Source organism: Eumetopias jubatus, unplaced genomic scaffold (assembly GCF_037043125.1).
Source record: "Eumetopias jubatus isolate StellerSeaLion01/CBP00866 unplaced genomic scaffold, mEumJub1_p1.0 scaffold_4, whole genome shotgun sequence".
NCBI classification, from domain to species: Eukaryota; Metazoa; Chordata; class Mammalia; order Carnivora; family Otariidae; genus Eumetopias; species Eumetopias jubatus.
The window spans coordinates 104,931,059-104,944,436 of record NW_028274810.1 but is presented as its reverse complement, the minus strand read 5'-3'; the positions used below and the strand labels follow the sequence as shown (position 1 = coordinate 104,944,436).

Below are 13,378 nucleotides of genomic sequence, written 5' to 3'. Positions count from 1 at the left end.
CCTCTGAGCAAAACCTGCTCATCCCTTTCCCCAGAGTTGTTATCTATCCCTGGCCCACGTCAAGGGCTGAGCAGAACATGCCCTGACCCTATCACTGAGACAGGAACCCCAATCGCAAGCACTCCGACACCTCTGAACCAGATGGGAAACAAGGAAAGGCAGCCTCTGAGGAATGAACACAGTCACACTTACAGCACAAGGGTGTTTTTTGTATCTTTGTTCAGAAACATGTTTCTTTAAGTAGGGTACGAGCAATACAGCCAATTCCTTCAAACATGTAAAAACATCTCCCATCTGTTGCACTCTAAGGTCAAAAGATGATTTGGGTTCAAAGCAGACCGGCCACTTTGCAAGGCGCGCTTGTTCTGGGAGCATCCTGGCGATGACCCCGTAGCTGCCAAAAGGAAAAGAGGAGGCCTGGCTACATGTTCCATGCCCCTCGGGAGGAGAAGGACGTCTGCTCGTCTCCCCGCTGACCTCTGAAGACCAAGTCCGCAGGCCGGCAAGAACACGACGGGCTAGTGGTGCATCAGGACACCCCGCCGTACCCATAACAGCGCTGTACCCGCGCCTGCCTCCTGCACGGGTTCTTCCAGACAACTGCCTGGTTTCTAAATACCGCTACAGCTGCCCCAAATGCCCGGCGGACCCTGCAGCCTGCCTCTTGCACATGACCGTTAGTTTCCAATGTGCTCCAGCCACCTCTGGCTCTGCTCCTCCCCTGGAGACAGCTTGCAGCCCACTGAGCCTACATGGTCCATCCTGCCCTGACCCCCAGTCCCCACGCTGAGGGGGCTCCTGCCAGAAGCATCTCCCTCACGTACCAGGCCGTGGCTGAAACAGACCCCAGCCTCTGCTGTCAAGTCCTGAATGAGCCATGACACCAGGACGGAGCCCCCTCGGCTGCTGAAGCCTCCCCTGTCCCAGTCTGCAGTGCAGAGCCTGTCACCATGGGCTGCACCTCTCGTGGGAACAGCCCCCATGGTCAGGCTGTCAGATCCCTGGCCGGTCCCGGCTTTGAGCTTCAGTATCGCTCGTGGTGCTCCTGCCTTGACCAGAGGCCTCCACCACTTCGTGTGGCAGGTCCGCAGCCAACGGGCCGGCCCCACCCACAGGGCCCCAGGAACCGCTCTTTGCGGGGAGGAGTGGAGGCGACCGCTAAGTCAGGGTTGGCAAGAGTCCTGTGGGGTGACATCTGAGGAAAGCCCCAGCGGGCCGGAGGAGCCTAGGACAGAGCCTGGGATGGACGCATCCAGGCAAAGCCCCGAGGAGGGGCAGTGCCCTGAGGACCAGCGAGAAGGGCCGCAGTCAGAAAGGAGGGTGACATCGACCTTGAGCGAGGGGAGCCTGATCACCTTCCATCCTATCGGGCTCGCCCTGGGATGAACTCTGCGGGGAGCCAGGCAGCGCGCGGGAGCTGCCGACGACAGAGGATGTGAGGTGGTGACGGAAGAGGAGCCAAAGGTGAGGGCGGGCGCAGGAGGGAGGGCGTGGCCGGGGAGGGGAGCCAGCTCTGGGCGAGCTCGGCCCCAGCTGAGCATGTGAGCGTGTGCGCGTTGTGTGCAGATGCCCGGCAGGCAGAGGGGACGTGCGGCCGGGGCTCAGGGCGGGCATGGAAACAGACAGTCAGCAGAGCCGGTGGCGGGAAAAGCTGATCTGGGGGGTCACACAGGACTCGGCGTGGGCTACTCCACCCACCGTGGAGATGGGAGCCCCGGGAAATGAGACGGAGCGCCTCTTGCAGGGTTCTTCCAGGCAGGGGCAAACAGGGGCCAGGCCTGGATCTGGCCCCTCAGGGTCAGTGGGGACGTGAAGCACACAGGCAGAAGAGACCCCAGAGAGAATGGGAGGAGGGATGCAGGACCATGAGAACAGACGACTCTGGAGGCCCTGCTCTCCAGGCAAAGTCCAAGGGGACTCGAGCCCAGACAAGGAACGGACTTCCTGAGATGGAGAAACAGCAGGCCCCACACGGTGGCCTTCCCCACCCCTGGCCTGGCCTCTCACTCCTTGTCCCAAACACCCGCTCACCGCCCAGCACTGGTGGGCGTCACCCACCAGGTACCTCCAGTGAGGGCTTGAGAGACCGAGGCCTCATCACCCCCACTTAGGCACAGTCCTGTGGTGCCCTGCCCAAGCCCCCCTTGTCCCCCATCCCACGAAGCTCGGGATGACACGGCGGTCCATGCCTCTCTGCCCCTGGGACACCTTGCCATCCACCGCCTCAGTCCTTGGCCCAGACCCTTCTTTCCGTCCAGCTGCCCCTGCCTGGTCCTGTCTTCTCCCTGTGGCCCCAACAGCCGTCAGCGGCCGCACTGATGGCATTGAGGGGGAGTACTTCCAGAACTTCTTTCCCATAAGCAATGGTCAGCCCACAGTTTCTGAAAAGAGATATTATGACTTAAGAGCCTAAGCCCCTCTTATGGAATACTGAAAAAGGCTGCTTCAGATAAAAGTTACAGTGAGGCGGGCACCGGCAAACTAGTACTATAGGTCTGTGGCAGCTCACCCTACGGAGCTCAAAAATGGCTTTTTATATGTTTCGAAATTAGTGCCCATTCTATCATTTCCAGGAAACTGAGGGGCTAGGGGGTGGGGAACATGCCCAGCTTACTCAGTGAGGCAAACGTTACCCTGAAACCAAAACCCTCTAAAGACACTATAAAAAAGCTATAGACAAACCTCTCCCATAAACACAGATAGAAACATTCTTCACAGGAATTTAGCAAATGGAACTCAACACTATATTAAAAAGGGTAATACAGCACAATCAAGTGGGCTTCTCTCAGGAATGCAAGGCTGGTTGGATATTAGAGGATCAATCATTCATCGTCTCAACTGATGCAGAAAATGCATTTGATAAAATTCAACATCCACTCGTCATAAAAAATCTCAGTGAAGTAGGAACAGAAAGCAAATTTCCCAACCTGACAAAACTCAGAACTGGCACCATACTCGTGGTGAAAGACGAAGGCCTTCACCCTAAGACTGGACACAACACAGGGCTCTTCTCAGTCCTATTCCACGTCATAGGACAGGTCCCTGCCAACGCAATTAGACAAGAAAAAGAAAAACATACCGGCTAGAAAGAAAAGAAGAAAATCATCTCTACAGAGAATCGACAACAAAGCTAATGAATGGAACACGGGAGTTTAGCAAGGTCATAGAATACAATTCTTTATGCAAAAATCAATCGTATTTTTTATACACTAGCAACAAACAATGGAAATAGAAAATTAAAAAACTGTTAACCTTAAAACTAAAACTGCCAGTTATTTTACCAGCAAAGGATGGGTTTTTGGGGAACAGCAGAGAACTGCCATCTGGGACAAGCAGGTGACAGGGAAACCACAGGCAGGTCTGGAGAACAGAGGAGAGGTACACTTTATGAAGGAGTGGAGAGCTGGGGGGGCTGTGGTAAAGGAAAGGTCCACTGAAGTCAACTGGGAGCTCAGAGTGTAGGGGCTTCTCACTGTCTGCACTGTGACAGACTCTCACTGGCTGTGCTTTTGGGGAGGGGGCGAGGAGACGCTCCTTCCTCCTGCTGGGGCAGAAAAGTAGTATCCACGTGCAAGGTGCACTCTTGGGCAAGAGTGGTAGGTGTGGGACTCCACTTCAGTGAGGTTTCCCTTTATAAATCTCCACAAAAGTAACAGTTACAATAGCACCAAAAACATCTGACAAAACACAAGAGCTAGACACTGATGAGTACAGAACAGTAATGAAGGAAATCAAGGAAGACAGCAATAAAGGCACGGATGGGCTGTGACCCCACCGTGAGGGTGTCGGTTCTCCCCAGGCCAATCCGCAGACTCAAAGTGATTCCCATCACAATCCCGGCAGGATGTCTGCGGTAGACGCAGATGAGATTCTGAATGGATACGGAAAGGCCAAGGATCTGGAATGACCCAAACAACGTGGAAACAAGCTGGGGGACTCGCGCTGCCTCATTTCACCTTACTGGATGCCCCAGGAACCAAGATGCGGTGTTGCTGCAAGGTAGGGAATCAATCAGAGCAACGGGAGGTGGATTTCTGACTTGGGTCACCTCAACAGCATCCCAACGTTTGCCCTCGAGGCAAACGACTGGCCGCTGGATTTAACTTACCGCTGGCCTCTGAGGAAGCCAGAATGCCACATACCCAACACCAGTAAGACTGTCGGAGGAACAATCTGCCGAGCTCCTTCCGCAGCTGACAGCAGTTACCCTTGGGTCTGAACTGGCAGGGGGCCCGAGGGGGTCCTGGGGACAAGGAACATTCCGGGGGCTGGCCACACAGGTTGTTCAGTTTGCAAAAACGTGTGGAGCTCAGGCACTTGTCCATGTATGGGTCACGTACGAATGTGTTTATTCTACATACGTTAACGCTTCAGTTATAAGGATGCGGACTCTCCTAAGTCAAGAAGGGAGGTACCAGGAAGACAGCATCATATATAATCTAAAACTACAGTTTGGCAGCTTTCCAAAAACATGCAAATTTTAAACATTCACGAACGTGCTCGGGAGATAAAGAGGAGACTATTATTGCACACCATTCGGCTGAACATTTTCAGAATGGTCTATGTGCATTAAGTCAGGATTAAACCTTAACATGGTAATTAGGAACAGATTTCACAGAGTAGTTACGGCTTCAGGAGAGAGAGTCACACAGGTGGACAGGAGCCGTCAGCCCGACAGCAAACCCGGCAGCCAGCCCCGTGACAGTACACACTGGGAGGGGACCAGCCCTGCTCCCCTGCGGCTGGCGGCGCTGCACCTGACACCACCAGTTAGGCTGCTGCCATCATGCCAGGCGGCTCTGGAGGCGAGTCCAGAATGCTGCCGGCTCGTAGTGTTACCCTCAGCGGCTGGACACAGCTCCCTGAAAAGAGCTCAGGTCCCACTCAGCTGCACGACTTAGGGAGCTGGGCCTGAGGAACTCAGCAGGTCTCAAAGGCTCTACATTCAGAACACCCCAAATCCAACTATGCTGCCACTCTGGTCCAGGCCTGAACTGCTGCAATGCCCTGCCTCCTTCTGCCCCTGGCCCCACTAGGGTGGGGTCTTCCAAATCAGTGCAAGGACCCGCTGGGGCAACGCTTGCAAAACCCCAGCCTTCCACACACGGTCCCCTGGGGCCTCCCCAAGACACTCTAAACACAACCCAAAGCGCGTGGGCCCCCCACCCTGACCTTGTTTCTACCCCTCACCACAAGCTCGTTGCACTCCTACCAGCTCGCCTGCGGTGCTATTCCTTGAACAACCCCACAGGGCCTCCTTCAGGGCCTTAGGACGGGCTTGGCTTCCTCTCTGTCCAGAGTGCGCCTCCTCCAGATACCTGCGCGGCAGGCTCACCATTCGGGTCCCTGTCCGAATGCCCGCTCTGCGGAGCCTCTCCACCCTCCCGCTCCCTCCCCAGCTTGACTTCTCTCGTGGAGCCCAGTGCCGCTGGCGTGGCGTGGGATCTCCTTGTCTGTCTCTCTACCAAATCCAGCAGCACAGGACGAGGACTTTGCAGCACTGGGGGCCGAGTCTTCAGCCCCTGCGCAGGGCCCGCCCCCGGCAGGTGGTAAGTGAGCGGCGTCGGTAGCCGCGGCTCGTTGACGACGGGATGGGCATCCGCATCCCGGCGGCCACACACCCGGCTCTGCCGGCTCGCGCCACGTCACGGAGCCATCAACAACGGAAAGCACGTGCCGGCACCCACTCCACGCTCCGCAGCCCAGAGACAGCCAAGGGGGCCGGGGGCTCTGGTGACACCGCCGGACGACGAGGCGTCAGAGGCATCCGAGGGCAGTGTTTGGTCGGCCTGCTTAGAAGGGACGGACGGCCCTTTCATCTGGAGAGCCGGGGACACGGCAAGGTGGCTAGCAGAGCAGACGGGGCGCCGGTGGCAGAGGAGCTGATGGCGCTGGGGAGGCGGGAGCACACACCCGAGGCCAGCGGGAAGGACAGGGTCCGCAGGCCGGAGGTGCCCCAGGGTGCGAGTGGAGGCTGAGGGCCAGACCGGGAGTATCGCCGGCCACCGCCCCGCGGTTTAAAGCTCCTGTGCCCCCGCACCGACCCGGACCCGGAAGCGCGGGGCGTGGTTCTGGGCGCGGGGCGGGGCCGGGAGCCCCTGTGAGGGGGCGGGGCTCCACGTGAGGGGCGGGGTCTGGGCGGGGGCCTTGGGGTGTGGTCGGAGTGGGGCGGGGCTGGAACACTTCTGAGAAGGGCTTGGTTCTGGATGTGGGGTGGGGCCTCGGCGGGGCTGGGGGCTGGGCTCCGGGTGAGGGGCGGGACTCTGGGCGCGGGGCGGGGCCGAAGCCGTTCCCGGAAGAGCGTGGTTCCGGTTGCGGGGCGGGGCCCGGGCGTGGCGTGGAATGACGGCCAAAGTCTCCAGGTTCCCGCCGCCCTCACTTTTGGGCGGTTGCTGGGCTTCTATTTGCCGAGCCTCTCCCCCTACAGGGTTTCCCTGATCGGCGAGAGGGCTTTTTCACGTATAAAGGTCTATCGTTGCAAAAATTGGCTTTGCAATTAAGCTTTTTTTAAAGTAACAAAAATCATAGGCTTTTGGGGCATCTGAATTTCTCTGGGGTTTTATGAACGAAGGCCCTGAAACCGTCAGGGTGCTGGACTCGGGCACCTGCGCGGCCTTGGGTGCGCGCGAGCATCCGCAGGTGTGGCACCCTGTCTCATCCGAGCTGAGCAGGGCGCTAGCCTGCACCCCTTCCAAGATACATTTTCTGGTGCTACCCCGCCTTTCTTTAAGCCAGCTCTAAACATACCCTCCAAATGTGGAGAAAATCGAGTCCTTTTCTCTCGAGGTGACAAGACCAGAAAGTTGATTGGTTTGCGTGATGGAGTGAAATGGACTGACTGCCCCAAGGTAAGTTCCCTATTTCATACTGACTTCTCTATTGATTGAACTTCACTTTGGATTTCCGGTAACCAAATATAATCGGCTTTTTTTTTAATTAAAAAAAGATTTATTTATTTCAGAGAGAGAGCATGAGCGGGGGGAGGAGCAGAGGGAGAAGCAGACTCCCCGCTGAGCTGGGAGCCCTTCAGGGGGCTTGATCATAGGACCCCGATATCATGACCTGAGCTGAAGTCACACGCTTAACTGACTGAACCACTCAGGCATCCCAATAATAGTCTTGTTTTATAATTTCCTGTATAGCTGCAAAAGTAATCTGAAAGCATTTTGGGGTGGTGAATTTATTTATTTTTTTATATAATTTTCTTGCAAGGGATCATATCATGAATTTCCTTCAGCCAGTAAAAAAAGAAGACCTTCCCACCTCCACTCCCGCCCCGCTGAAAGCTTGTATGATTGGGGTCTTGTTTCTGTGTCATTAAAGATGTCCTGAGATAAGCATTTGAGGGCTGGGAGATCATCAGCGGGGAGCCAGGCTTCTCTCTCTTTTCTTGGTCTTTCTTAGCCAAATGGTTTCATTCTCTAGGTCAACTCCTGGTCTGGAACTTTGGACATTGCTTTAAAGATGGGAAAATGGAAGGTAAGAAGATCACAGCTCGAACCTAAGCAAGCCCCTCCCCACTTAAAGACCTCTCTGGAAACCCAGTGCCTTCTTTTGCACAGCTGAGGAATGTTGTCTTAGCTGGGTTAATTCCTGCCAGGCATAAAACCCAGGTTCTGTTTAAAGAGAAAACCGGATACTGGATAAGCAGCTGTCCAGTTGTGATCTGGTCTCGTTTCTGGATTTTGAACTTTGGATGCCTTCTTGGGTCATACCTGAGTAACCAGAAAGGTGAAGCCAAATGTCTCAGGATAAAATGTAAGTTCTGCAGGGTCAGAGATGTCACTGCACTGTCCCCAGCACCTAAAATGAGGCTGACATTTCCACTGCCCTTAAATATTTACTGAGTTGAAGTATGAAAAGAAACTGGAGTGCCCTCAGCGTTTGCTGCATTTTTCTTTCAGGTCCTTGAAGCCAGAAATGGTACTTCATTCAGCCACATATTTTTCAAGCACCTGTTAGGCACCAGGCATGTTTTAGGTGCTCTGGGGCTGAGGAATCGGGTCTGGAGAACTCCCTGCACTTAATATTGCTATCCGAGGGAGGTTCTTTATTATTTTTTATTTAAATTCAGTTAATTAACATAAAGTGTAATATTAATTTCAGAGTAGAGTTCAGTGATTCATCAGTTGCATGTAACACCCTGTCTCGTTATATCACGTGCCCTCAATGCCCATCACCCAGTTACCCCATCCCCCACCCAAGGGGAGGTTCTTATGGGTTGAATGGTGTCTCCCCACAATTCACATGTTGAAGTCCTAACCCCCCAATACCTAAGAATGTGACCTTATTAGGAAGTAGGGTCATTGCGGATGGAATTGGTTGAGTTAAGATGAGGTTTACTGGGGTGGGGAGACGCCTCATCCAGTATGACTGGTGTCCTTATACAAAGGGGAAATCTGGACACAGACACGCATACAGGGAGAATGCCATGCAAAGATGAAGCAGAGGTGGGGATGATGCTTCTACAGTCAAAGATCACCAGCAAACCCCTAGCAGCTACGGAAGAGGCTGTTGCACGTTCTCCCTCACAGTTCTTAGAAGGAAACAGCTCTGCTGACATCTTACCCTGGACTTCGGGAAGTGTTCGAGAACTGTGTGTGGTGTGAGCCTGGCCTACTGTGTTGTGTCTGACACCCCCAGGAAACCAGTACAGTAGAACTCACCCTCGGGGATTCTGCTTGTACCCCTAAAGCTCTTACACTCTCCACGTAGCCATTCCCCACCATGAGGCATCCAGGTCCCAAGAATCTGGCCTCCGCTGTTCCTGGAACAAGCCAAGCTCACTGCTGCCTCCAGCTGGTGAGCAGCTCTGTGCTAGCAATGCTCTCCTTCCTGATGTTCCGGGGCTGGACTCCTTGGCATCAGCTCTGGGCCCTGACATCACCGTGAGAGCCCATCTTCTCCAGCCTGCCCACGGCATCTGCCACTACCTCCCCCTCGGCCCCCGTGGATCTCTCTCCTTCGGAGCCCTTACCACGAGCCGAAATGTGTCTGTGTGTCTGCTCCTCAGCTTTTGCATTTCCTCCGCTGCAATGTAAGAAGAGCAAGCACTAGGCTAGCACTTTCCATCCTAGTGCCCAGAATAGGGTCAGGCTCACGGGAGATGCTCAAACCACGCGGGGAGCCGACAGGTGCCGATGAGGACCTTAGAACACGCACTGCTGGCATTTAGCCCGTGACAACCCGGAGAGCTCTTCTGGGCCCTTCCCAACCTCTTCTCATGCTGTCACCTCTCCATCTGCTAGAGAAGGAGGAAAGGGCAGAGGAGACCTTTCCTTTAAAGGAAACACCTTTAAAAAAGTTATTCCTTAAATAATAAAATCATGGCAAAATAGAAGTAACACAAAATTGACCATTTTAAGCATATAGTTCAGTGGTATCGAGGACGTTCACATTGTTGTGCACTGTCCATCTCCAGAACGCTTTTCATCTGGCAAGACTGAAGTTCTACCCACTCCACACTAACCCCCGACTCCTGCTCCCAGACCCTGGCACCCACCCTCACACCTTCTGTCTCTGTGAGTTTGGCTGCTCTAGCTATGGCATATATGTGGAATCACACAGTGTTTGTCCTTTCATGGCTGGCTTATTTCACTTAGCATGATGTCCTCAAGATTCCTCCATGCTTCAGAACATCCTTCCTTTTCAGGGCTGAGTATTATTCCATCCGGCGGCCATACTCTATTTTATTTATCCCTTCACCCGTCAGTGGACCGTTGGGTCGCTTCTGGCTTCTGGCAATTGTCAGTAATGCTGTTGTGACCACGGGTATGCAAATATCTTCTCTAGCTTTTTAATCTGCAACCAGAGTGATTACTATTCTATTTGGAACTCTACATTATCAAGGAGCCAACTGTTTGGTTCATCTCCTCATATGATCTCCGGGTTGCAGGCCTCCTGAGAGAAGGGACCCAGCAGATGGGAGTTTCCACCGTCTCCCAGCTGGGAGCGTGGAGCCAGGCACACAGGAGACACACGGGAGACCCCCGTGTTTGTCAGGGCAAAGGAAAGATGAAAGGAAGCCTGATCAGGGCTCCCATAGACTAGGAGAAATAAAGCATGTTAAGCACGTGGCTGGTGTTGCATACTTTATTGGTGGATTTTTGGTATGAATCTGTAAAAATGAAATGGTTTATCACTGCATCATGTGAAAATGTCTCCACGGTTCCTCAATAAATTTGAGGGTCATGTGCAGCATAAGTCGACTTAAGATGCAGGCCATCCGGCGTGGATGAATTACATTTCCGGAGGCCCCTCGGAGGGCCGGGCAGCCCTTCTCTCTGGAGGCTGAACAGGCGCAAGAGCTGTGGATGGCTGCCAGGGGTCAAAGGTAGGTTTGGTGCAGCACCAGGGCCGGGGTGCCGCCCCCAGGGTACTCAGTGCCAGGGTGGGGGCAACGCCCACAGAGGTGAGGAGTTGCTCCTGGCCTGGTGAATGGGAATCAGCATTTTAACAAGCTCCCCAGGCAACTCCCATGAGCACACAGTTTGAGAAGCTGCCCTCGGTCCCTGTAAACTGCAGGCACACTGAGCCACCCGGAGCCAGGGAGGAGCCTCAGCTCCTGCAGGATTTCACTGCTTCCGCCTGAAAGTTCACGCACCACCAGTGGCCCAAGCCCACCCACCAGACTTTCAAGACTCAGCTTCGGCGTGCCTCCCAGAGGAAGCTTTTCAGGGTCCTCCTCACCCTGCTCCCCTCAAAGACTGCAGGATGCCCCTCTTAGGGGTGTGCTTGGCCTCGAGGCCCATCCCCACCTGGACACTGCACGCCCTGCTAGGTCCACAAGCCAGCCCTGGGGTGTGTCTCCTGTCCGTGGCGATCGCCCGTGCAGCTCCCACGAGGGCCGACGTTCAGGGCCGAACGTCCCAGCATGTGGTGGGTGTGCTAGCTTTCTGGGGCAGCTGTAATAAAGCACCACGGCCTGGGGGCTTAAACAACAGAACCGGATGCTCTCACAGTTTGGGAGGCCAGAAGTTCAAAGTCTCGGTGTCAGCAGAATTGTGCTCCCTGGAAAACCTACAGGGGAGGCCCCTTCCTCACCTGTCCCTACTTCTGCGGCAGTTCCTTGACGAATAGATGCCTCGCTCCAGTCCTCCACCCTCAGGAGACCTCCCGCTCCGTGAGTCTCTGTGTCAGTTTCCCCTTTTTATAAGGACACCAGTCATATGGATCAGCACCCACCCTAATGACCTCTATGAAGACCCTATTTCCAAATAAGGCCACATGCTGAGGTCCTGGGGTTAAGACTTCAACATACCTTTGGGGGGGGGTTATGATGCAACCCATCAGGGTAGGCCTGCATTTCCCCACCCCTTTGTAATGCCACACCCCAGGTGACCTGCTTTGGGGGTCAAATGTGAGCGGAAGGGAGGGCCTCACTTCCAGGCCAGGGGCCCTGAGAGCTGCTTCCTCCTGCGTCCGTGACCCAGGCCCAGACACTGGTCATGGAGGTGGAGCCTGGTCAGCCTGGGTCCCTGACCGACGACGGCTGACAAAAACTCTGTCCTTGACCAAACCTTCCTCAGACCCCTCGGAGCCCTCTTCTCGCCGGGGCCTCCCTCATGGCCTCCCCCTGTCCATCCTTGCCAAGTCCAGATTCAGCAAGAACCCTAGGCCAGTTTTCAGAGAGTCCCTGGACCCTTGACCCATGACCGAATTCCTCTTCCGCGCCCCTGATGGCCAGGCCCTGCGTCTGAGAGCTCAGCCTGCCCTTAGGGAGAATGCCCCCACCCTTGCTGTCCCCTCTTAGCAAGTTCCACCCACAACCCCTCTCGCTGCTCCTGGGCTGAAGCCCCACCGACCCGCCGTATTCAGCGTTGAGTTTCAATCTCTCTCCCCTGTTGCAGTCCCAGAATTAAGTCTTCCTTTCCATTCTAACCAGGGTCAGAGCAATTTTTCTTGAATCCAGCCAGCAGCGGCCTTGCAAGGGTAGGACACAAGGTCAAGAAAAGCCTCAGTCACAGTGCCACACGGGCTGTGGGGCAGACTCCGTGGTGCCCTTGGGGCCTAGGGCAGTCAGTGTCTGGTGCCTGGCGGACACTCAGTGAGGGTAGAAGGAATTTGCTGTAGGGCCTCCGGGGGATCCAGATTGCTGACAAGGCGTATGGGTGAAAGCAGGGGTCAGCACGACTTGTTTTTATCAATCATCCCCTTTGTTCGCATTCTTAACTACCAGGTGCTCCCAGTTCCCCAGGACAGGCAGCAAGGTGATGCCAAAGGCGGGGTGAGGAGCGTAGCAATGATGACAGTCCCCAGGGGGGGCTTTACTGACTAGGTGCCGCCTATGGCAGGAAGCTCTCCCTCTCTCTCTCTCTCTCTCTCTCTCTCTCTCTCTCTCTGTTTCCTAATTAAATCCTCACGGCGACTCTAGGAGATGGGTATTATTTGTATCCCCGCTGTGGAGATGAGCAAATTGGCACAGAGAAGTGGAGGGACTAGCCAAGGACAAGGAGATATTAATATGTTGGGGCTGGGATCTGAACTCAAGCGGTCCGTCTCCAGCCACCTTCCGGCCTCCCTGCTTCGGGTCCGATCATAATCCAATGTGGTTTCACATCCAAGACAGGCTGGGCTTTGTGTGTGAATGTGTGCATGTGGGGGATGTTTGCACAGACCTGTGTGCACACCCGTACACGCGAGGACGACTGCGGGCAGATGCCTGGACCCAGGTCTACACAGAGTACCAGGTGCATCTCACTGTGTGCTAGCAAATTCACAGATGCTTGGCGGGACACGGTGGGTTGCACAGGTCCTGTTTTCAAGGACTCCACGGTGTGAAGGTGCAGAGCATTACTGCGGGTGGGTGAGGACAATGGTACCCATGCCAGGGGTCTTCCGGGAACCCAGGGGGCCACCTCAATCCTCACTCAACCCGGGGTGCCTAGCACGCTCCTTGTTTCAGGCAGTGGTAACCAAGCGCAGCTTTGGGACAAGAGCAAGTGCAGGTGAGGAAGTGGGCTGGGCTGCTGGGCACGGGGCAGGGACGGATGTAGAGGAGTGAATGTAGACTAAGAGTCTGTCACAAAAACTCAGGGGAGATTATTGCAAGGGAAAGGTGACAAATTTGAGTGGTGACAGCTGCATCAGGGATAGAGATGAAAAAATGAGATGGAGAAGTACTTAAAAGACAAAAGTCCCAAGATGTGGATGCCAGACCCCGAGGGGAGTCAGCCGTGCAGGTGTGCGCTGTGTGCTGCCCCAGAGGAAAGAACCTCCTCGCATGGTCAGAAGGCTGAGTGCAACTGGAGATACACAGTTCTTCCTAGTGAAGACAAATCCCAGCAAATTAAGACGAATGACACGCTTTGTTGCTATGGAGACATCTGTGATGCCGTACACCCTCCCAGGATCCCACAGGACGCGGAGCTTCCGAAGC

The 13,378-nt window shown here is 54.8% G+C and overlaps 1 long non-coding RNA gene across 2 annotated transcripts; it reads left to right on the top strand.

Moving 5' to 3' along the window:
- The first annotated feature begins 6,330 nt into the window (after positions 1–6,330).
- Positions 6,331–10,077, top strand: LOC148164572 (uncharacterized). Of its 2 annotated transcripts, XR_015768026.1 has the most exons (3): positions 6,331–6,848; positions 7,426–7,758; positions 7,905–10,077. It is a non-coding gene; the product is annotated as an uncharacterized LOC148164572 (long non-coding RNA). The 2 variants fall into 2 exon arrangements; XR_015768025.1 differs by having other exon boundaries at positions 7,426–10,077.
- The last annotated feature ends 3,301 nt before the right edge of the window (positions 10,078–13,378 follow it).